We start from the raw sequence: 8,379 nt of genomic DNA, 5'->3' as shown, positions 1-8,379 counted from the left end.
GGTATGGTGGCACACACCTGTAATCCCAGCTACTTGGGAGGTTGGGGCAGGAGAATTGCTTGAATCCAGGAGGTGGAGGCTGCAGTGAGCCAAGATCATGCCACTGTACTCCAGCCTGGGTGACAGAGCAAGACTCCATGTCAAAAAATAAAAAATAAAAATAAAAGGACTTAGGACATGAATAGACAATTCTCAAAGAAGATATACAAATGACCAACAAACATGAAAAAAATGCTCAACATTACTAATAATCAGGGAAATACAAAACAAAACCACAGTGGGTACCACCTTACTCCTGCAAGAATGGCCATAATAAAAAAAATCAGAAAACAGTAGATGTTGAACGTGGTGATCAGGGAACACTTCTGCACTGCTGGTGGGAATGAAAAACTAATACAGTCTCTATGGAAAACAGTGTGGAGATTCCTTAAAGAACTAAAAGTAGAACTACCATTTGATCCAGCAATCCCACTACTGGGTATCTATCCAGAGGAAAAGAAGTCATTATACAAAAAAGATACTTGCACATGCATGTTTATAGCAACACAATTTGCAATTCAAAATCATGGAACCAACCCAAATGCCCATCAATCAATGAATGGATAAAGAAACTGTGTTTTATATATACTTGAATACCGCACAGCCATAAAAAGGAATGAATTAATGGCATTTGCAGTGACCTGGGAGAGATTGGAGACTATTATTTTAAGTGAAGTAACTCAGGATTGGCAAACAAAACATGGTATGCTCTCACTGATATGTGGGAGCTAAGCTATGAGGATGCAAAGGCATAAGAATGGTACAATGGACGATGGATTTTGGGGACTTGGGGGGAAGGATGCATGGGGGATAAGGGATAGAAGACTACAAATAAGGTGCAGTGTATACTGCTTAGGTGATGGGTGGACCAAAATCTCACAAATCACCACTAAAGAACTTAGTCATGTAACCAAATACCACCTGTACCCCAACAACCAATAGAATTTTTTTTAAAGAAGCATAGAGAAGGGTAAGAAGCACAGTAGCATGTGCAATCTTATTCAGACTCCTTTAAAGAGCTTCTTAGAACCAACTCCCTACAAGTGACTATGTCAAATATCTACTTTAATCATAAGGGAGGCTGGGAAATATAGTTTTTAGCTGAGTGTTTTATTGACTGAATAAAATTGGAGTCTATTCTAAAGGAAGAGAGTAGAGTGGATATTAAGCAGAGAACTTTCATTCTCTGCCACTTTTATGACAATGGGTAAATTAATTAACCTTTTAAAGTTTACTCATCTATACAGTGGAAACTAAATAAGGTCGAATATGAAAAGTACTTAGCAAAGTATCTAGCACAGAGGAAGTGCTAAAAAAATATAGACTATCCAGAATATAGAACAGTATTAGCTTTTTATAGGACATAAAAAATTTCCCACCGTCACTAAGATGGCAGTGAGAACTATTTTTGGAAGGAGGAAAGAAGTTATAAAATTTGGAAGGCAGATATTTTATTTCATTTTTCATCCAGCATGTTGGGTGATGAGTTTTCTGAGGTGTTCTGGAAGCTTTTGTTTTTCAGGGGACCTGTGTGACATTTAGGAGAATTGTGAGAGCAAATGTGGGTCCTCTGCTCAGCCATCACCTCTTCCCAGAAGACGTCTCTGAACCATCAGTCTGGGCTAAATGCACCTCTAGGAAATCTCTCTTTACATGTCTGCCTCCTGGTTATGAGCTATTGAGAATAAGAGCTGTGTCTTAGTCACCATTATCTTCCAAGGGCCCAGCGCAGTACTAGGAGCATGGTAGAAAGTCAATAAATGCATATTGCATTGAGAGTAGCGCCTTTGGGCTAACTCCTTTAACATCTTCCTTGGCCAGATGCAGAAAAACCTAAAGCTTTCATTTCTAAAATCCTTCTCTGTTGGAGGAGTCTTCTGAAAAATGAGACAGTCATTCAAGTTTCTCCGTGCTACACTCCATCGGGGAATGTGCAAAGCCCTGAGAAGCCTTCAAGTTATCATTGGAAATTACAAATGTGAAAGGATGGGCATGATACTGATATTTTCAGGATCATGGCCCTGGTACATGTCCCTGGGAGTTAGTATTGTACAGGGGATTCACACTGAACCTAGAAACAGAAGTTCTTGGGCCTAAATTTTGATTCTGCTACTTGGTTACTAGGATAATGGAGGAGATCAAGTTAATATTTTGTCTTTGTCGTGGGCAGCTGAAAACACTCATGGATGGGAAGAGCTTTGTACTGAATGTGAGGGAGTGCCATGGCTGTGACTGTTGGTACTCACGAAAACAGTACTGGCCTCTAATATCCACCTTACTGAATGTATTAGTTTGCTAGGGCTGCTGTAACAAAGTACCACAAACTTAGTGGCTTAAACAACATAAATTTATGGTCTCACAATTCTGGAGGCTGGAAGTCGGAAATCCAGGGATTGGCAGAATTGGATCCTTCTGAGGGCTGTAAAAGAGAGTCTGGTCCATGCCTCTCTACCATCTTTTGGTGGCTTGCTGGGAACCTTTGGTGTTTCTTGGCTCATAGAAACATCACCATGATCTCTGCTTTCATCTTCACATGGCGTTTTTCCTGCACATGTCTATTTCCATCTTCAAATTTCCCCTTTCTGTAAAGAAACCAGTCATATTGGATTAGGGTGCACTCTAAGGACCTAATTTTAACTTGATTATCTTCGTGAAGACTGTCCCTCCAATTAGCATTACATGCTAAGGTTCTGGGAGTTAGGATTTCAACATACAATTTTGGGGGACATAATTTAACTCATAACACTGGGGATTGTGAAAGGTCAATAAATAGGTTATTCTTGATCTGAAAATGAAAGTCTGAACTTTAACTCCATTTAGTTCCTGGTGAATGTGGAGACTACAGCCACCTTTTCTAATTCAAGTTTCAGTACTTGCTAACTCTGTCCTGTTTAACTTCTTGAGTGTCAGTTTTCTCATCAATAAAATGAGAATCTTAAAAACATTCTGCTAAGGTTGCTGAGATTATCACATGCGATGGCGTATGATAAATGACCATTCCCTTTCTTCGCAGCACTGTGAGATAAAGTTGAGAGAACAGAAAAGGGGTGGTGGTTGGCACTAGGCTTCATAAAGCAGTGATGTTACTTTTTCTAGCTATATTGTTTTTGTGAAGAGCTATTTGAGTTTGATGCTTTGGAAATGGAAAGCAAGCAGTCGGAAAGCTTTTTGAGCTGACAAGAGACAAGCTCTTTGATAATCCATCATCTTAAATTACCTACCCTGGATCACGTCCTGCTATTTTTGCTGATGATTTCACCAATAATGACTTCTATTAACTTTCAGTGTGCCTTTTTTTTTTTATAAAGAGATGATTTGTAAATAAAAATATCCTCCCAGACTCTGTTTATGACCTTGAAAACTATGAGATTTGATTTATCATTCCAATACTTTGCACTTTCACAATACATGATCAAAATATATCCAAAAGAGAAGCTTGAGTAAGTGACCTCACTGTGATGAGGTGGAAGATGACTCTGAAATAATCTAATTCAATCTCCGCATTAGATTAGATTCCACTCTGAGGAACAGATGAGGAGACTTTCCTGAGGTTGCCCAGCAGGCAGAACCTGGACTTGAACCAGGGAGTCCCACCTCCCAGTCTTTACAAGTTCCTTTACTTTGTGCTCTGGGCTAATTAATGTTTTAGGCAGGGACAGTTCTGCTTTCTGGGTCTCAGTTCCCACTTGTAAGAGGGACTGGAGCAAGATTCTGCTCTGGCATTGCTTCACAGAGCCACAGTCAGGCAGCTCCCACGTGTCCTTCCTGCTCCTCAAAGCAGCAGGTCCTCCCTCCTCTCCCGCTCAGCCCACAACCCTAGTGTCTGAGCCCTGTGGCAGCATAAGATGGCAGAACCTGACCCAGCTTATGGCGGTGACCTTCAACTTCATCCAGAAATCAGTGGCTCTGGAGGAGAGTTCCCTGTGATAGATAACAACACACAAAACTAAACCATGTTAGTGAAAATGGCTATTGTGCAGTGGAGTGTGTAAATGCTCTTCAGACTGTGGCAAATTGGAATCCTGCCCATCTTGCTAGTGGAGTAACCTTGGTCAAGTTAGGTTAAATCAAACTAAGCCAAGTTATTCAACTGTTTCATTAGTAGTGACAATAAAAATATCTAAGGGAGAAGGTTGTTTTGAGTATTAAATGAGATAATGTAGGTAAAGCACCTGCAGAAGACCTGGCACATGGGAAACATATTAGTACAAATATTTTACAAGAGAAAATTGAAGTGATTCAGTGGTTTTAGCCTGTTCTAGATCTGCTGGAAGTGATCTCCCCCACAATACACACACATGTGCAAACGTACAAACAATTTGGGGAGGGGGTGTTAGAATATTCCTGATACCCATATAGAGACCTTAGGGGCCCATGGATTTCTGCTTAAGAACTCCTGAAAAAAAAAAAAACTCTATAAGTCTCTGTTTTATTAGTTATTCAGTGAAATTTCTTAAGTTTGCCTGACAACTAGAGAAGCTCTATCTAGATGTTCCATAAATCAACTGAATCATAATGTTGTAAGAATAATACTCTTTGGCAAGGGCCTGAAATAGAGTAAGAGTAGGAACTTTGATGGAAGAAATACAAAGTCCCAAATTTCACATTAAATCAGAATCCAGTTAGCAGTTATCCAAAAATAAGAAATAAAGTGCCTCATTATGATTCTACAAAATTAGAAAATGCCAAATGTGAGATGTTAACAGTTTTTAGAGTCTGAAACCCGGAGATGTCAAAGTGATCTCTTGGCCTTCTGGCCATGCTGTCCATGACCCTGACAGTGACCATGACCATGGCCTTCCATTTGCATGGGATGAGCCTGCCCAGGGCTGCTCAAGCCCCTCTGCTAATAGAAGTGCTAGGTTATTTTGTTCCCGAAGATGCCCTTTGTGGAATTAGGAAGAGTCTATTTAACTAGTTGGCTCATTTGTTTGTTTTCAAGAATCTTTAACCAACTCTTTTCTGAAGCTCATGGTTCTAATCTGAGTGAGACTGTGCTCTACTTAGACATTTCTTGTTGATAGCACAGACATTTACTGAGACCCTCTATAGTGCAGAACTATGTGTTGAGCTGTATTTTGAGAGATGCAAAGATGTTTGTTTTTAGTGTGAACTGAATTTGTTTTTAGTGTGAACTGTTTTTAGTGTGAACTGAATTTCCTGGTTTATACTCTTTCTGTTGCATGCTCTTCCTGGCTACACTTTCACTCCAAATATTTTATTTGCAACACTCAGAAAGATTGTGAGGAATGTCTGACGGTGCTTTTTATTCCTACTTTACAGGTGAGCCTGAATGCACGTTACTCTGGGCCACAGTAAAAAGAAAGTTTAGGTACCATTATTTCAAATGCAACCACTTTCCACTGTACAGAATTGTCCTCCATTTGCTTGGTTTAATATGACAGAGACCTTTATGCACAATTGGCTGTAATGAAAGGCAACACAGAGGAACCGTGAGAGCTCAGAGATCAAAAGAGATCCCTTTCAATGGTCTGAGGGGAGGGATCAGAGGAGACTTTGGGGAGGGGAGCTTGTTGGCTTTTCCCTGTTGATATCTCTAATAGAGATTGGGGGAGAAGTGACTGAGCAATCTCTTTACTTCTTCCAATGTCAAGAAGACTTGTAGCTGATCTACATCTAAGTATAGCTGTAGCCGATTCATATCTTGTATAGCACATGCATGGTTAGTTTTCTGATAAAATAATTATTCATTCATAGAACAAATATTTATTGAATACTCCTTTTAGTTACCATTCTCAGAGTAGGAGACTCTGTGATCACAGTAATGACCCCAAATCTACAGATATGTGTGTGCACACATACGCATGCATATACATGTATGTTTCTTTTTCTGCTGAGCCAATCATTTCTATTTAAGTACCCATCCTTGTATCCATATTAGTTCCTGGGCCATGCAAAAGAACCACAAACTTATTCTCTTACAGTTCTGGAGGCCAGAAGTCTGACATTAGGTGTCAGCTGAGTTTGTTCCTCTGGGGGATGAATTAGCCTTCTTTCCTCTTTCCTGGCTTCTGGTGTTTGTGGCAATCCCTGACATTCCTTGGGTTGTAATTGCATCACTCCAATCTCTGTATCCATCTTCACATTGCCTTTCTCTCTGGGTCTGTGTGTCAAATCTCTTATAAAGCCACCAATCATTATATTTATGGCCTAATCTAAGTATAGGATAATCTCATCCTGAGATTCTTAACTCAATTTTATCCACAAAGATCCTATGTTCAAATAAGGTCACTTTGGCAGGTGCTGAGGCTTAGGACTCAGACATGTGTTTTTGGATGACACTGTTTAACCCACTGCAATGTCCAGATGGGACCTAGCTTCTCATCTTTGCTTTGAGATGATTGATGCTTTCTAATGAACATTTATATTATTTGTAGCAGTAACACTACGAAAGAGATACTCATTTCAGAGAGTGACATTCCCTGTAAAAGAAGGGAAAAATCTCTTAGTTGAATAAGCGAGGAGAGGTAAATGATTAACACACCACAAATGATTTACCTGAAGCAGCAATTTAAAGGATATTCCTGTGGATTCATCCCTCAAGTATAAAGTGCTCCGAACCTCTAGAAGAGTGGTGTGACTGTAAGTGTCTAGATACTACCTATTACATAAAAATCCAGGATTGCTCTCATGTCAAGTGCCTGGACTTGTTTTTCTTAAGAAGTCTTAGATAAAATATTTTTTGTTATACTGTGAAAATCAATGTGTGTTTCAGACAGTGTGTTCTTTCAAGCCTCTATTTGCCAAAAAGAACAGGGCCCTTGAGTTACATTGGGTCATAGAGATCTCATGTAAGTGGGTTGTGTACAATGAGGAAGACAGGTGACTAGGATATGAGCTAATTTTGGCATTGTGGAAAACTAGAGATTTAGACAATCAGGGTTTGATTGGAAACTTTTCATGTTAATGTACAGTCGCTATAGATGTTTACCTTGACTTGAGTTATCAAAGGAAAATATGAATGTAGCTAAATTGTCTTCAGTGGTTCATACATTTAGGTTGATGCATTAAAATATTGCTTATTTTATGCCCAGGATGAAACAGGAAAGGAAACTCAGCAATATTTAGACTGGGATTATGGTTTCAATTTTTTAAAGGATAAAACTGGTGCAGAAGTCTTTTGGGGGAAAGAATGACTATTTATGATAAATAAAAAATTTTGCTCTTTTTTTAAAAAAATCTGTTCCCTGGAAGTCAGGTTTATTAAATGATTTAGCCTCTTAGTTTTCAACCTCAAATCACCACATGACTTATGGTCACCTCAGAAAGTATACATGACAAGCCTAATGCTTTGTGAAGGTTTTCTCTAGTGCAAACCACTTTTGGACAACAGTTTATCCCTTCACCTGAGGACAACAGATTAAAAAGTAAGAAGCAGCCATGACACTTCACCAAACATCTTCTTCCCTTTCTTTAAAGGATGTTGAAGGTGACTAATGGGGTCTGACATGTTTTTGTTATGTATGAAATATCAAAATGGCAAATCCTAACGTTTGCTTCATCTGAGGACACTTTTACACCTTATGCTTTACCTTGTCAGCTTGAATTGATATCAAGCTGGGACGGGTCATGACTGTTCCTTTGATTCTCTGTCACGGCTAAAAATGCTCAGATCAGCTGTTTAAATGTGTGGTAAAATATGTGAGACCATGTGGTGCAGTGAAGAGGACACTGGAACAGCTGCCAAAAACCTGGGTTCCAGTCTTGACTTTACTAGTGTGCAAACTTTAAAAAACCAATAGAAATCAGTAGATGTTTGTTGAGCACTTAATATGTGCCAAGTCTTGTGCAACAGAAGAGCAGAGAGACAACTAAGACATGGATCCTGCAGAATGGTAAAGTGTTGAGGTACACTCATAAATATAACTTCAGTATGAGGGATAGAGGTTTATGCCACAAACAGTACTAGATGAAAAGCTATAGCAAGTTAAGGAGTGAGAAATTTCTTAGGTTTGGGAAGATCAAGGAAGATTTAATAAAAGAGGTTGATCCATGAGCTGAGGCTAGAAGGTGGGGTAGGATTTGAGCTTGTGGTAATGGGCGTTGTGGGTGGGGAAGACAGTTCAGACAAAGTAAACCATGTGATCAAGCTCAGGGAGATAGTAAAGCACACAGCACTGTGGAGACTGATGAGACACCTGTTAATTGCACATACAGGGGTGTAAGGGGGTAGTGCAGTGGGCTAAGAAAGTCAAAGCTACAAAAATATTGAAGCTAAGTTCTCTGTTGAAATTGATCTATTAGAAGAAGAAGGAAGAGGAGACAAGACAAAGAAGAAAAGAAAAGGATGGAAGGAAGGAAGGAAGGAAGGAAGGAAGG

This window comes from Colobus angolensis, unplaced genomic scaffold (assembly GCF_000951035.1).
Source record: "Colobus angolensis palliatus isolate OR3802 unplaced genomic scaffold, Cang.pa_1.0 Scaffold56, whole genome shotgun sequence".
Taxonomy (NCBI): domain Eukaryota; kingdom Metazoa; phylum Chordata; class Mammalia; order Primates; family Cercopithecidae; genus Colobus; species Colobus angolensis.
Note: the sequence above shows the minus strand (reverse complement) of the source record.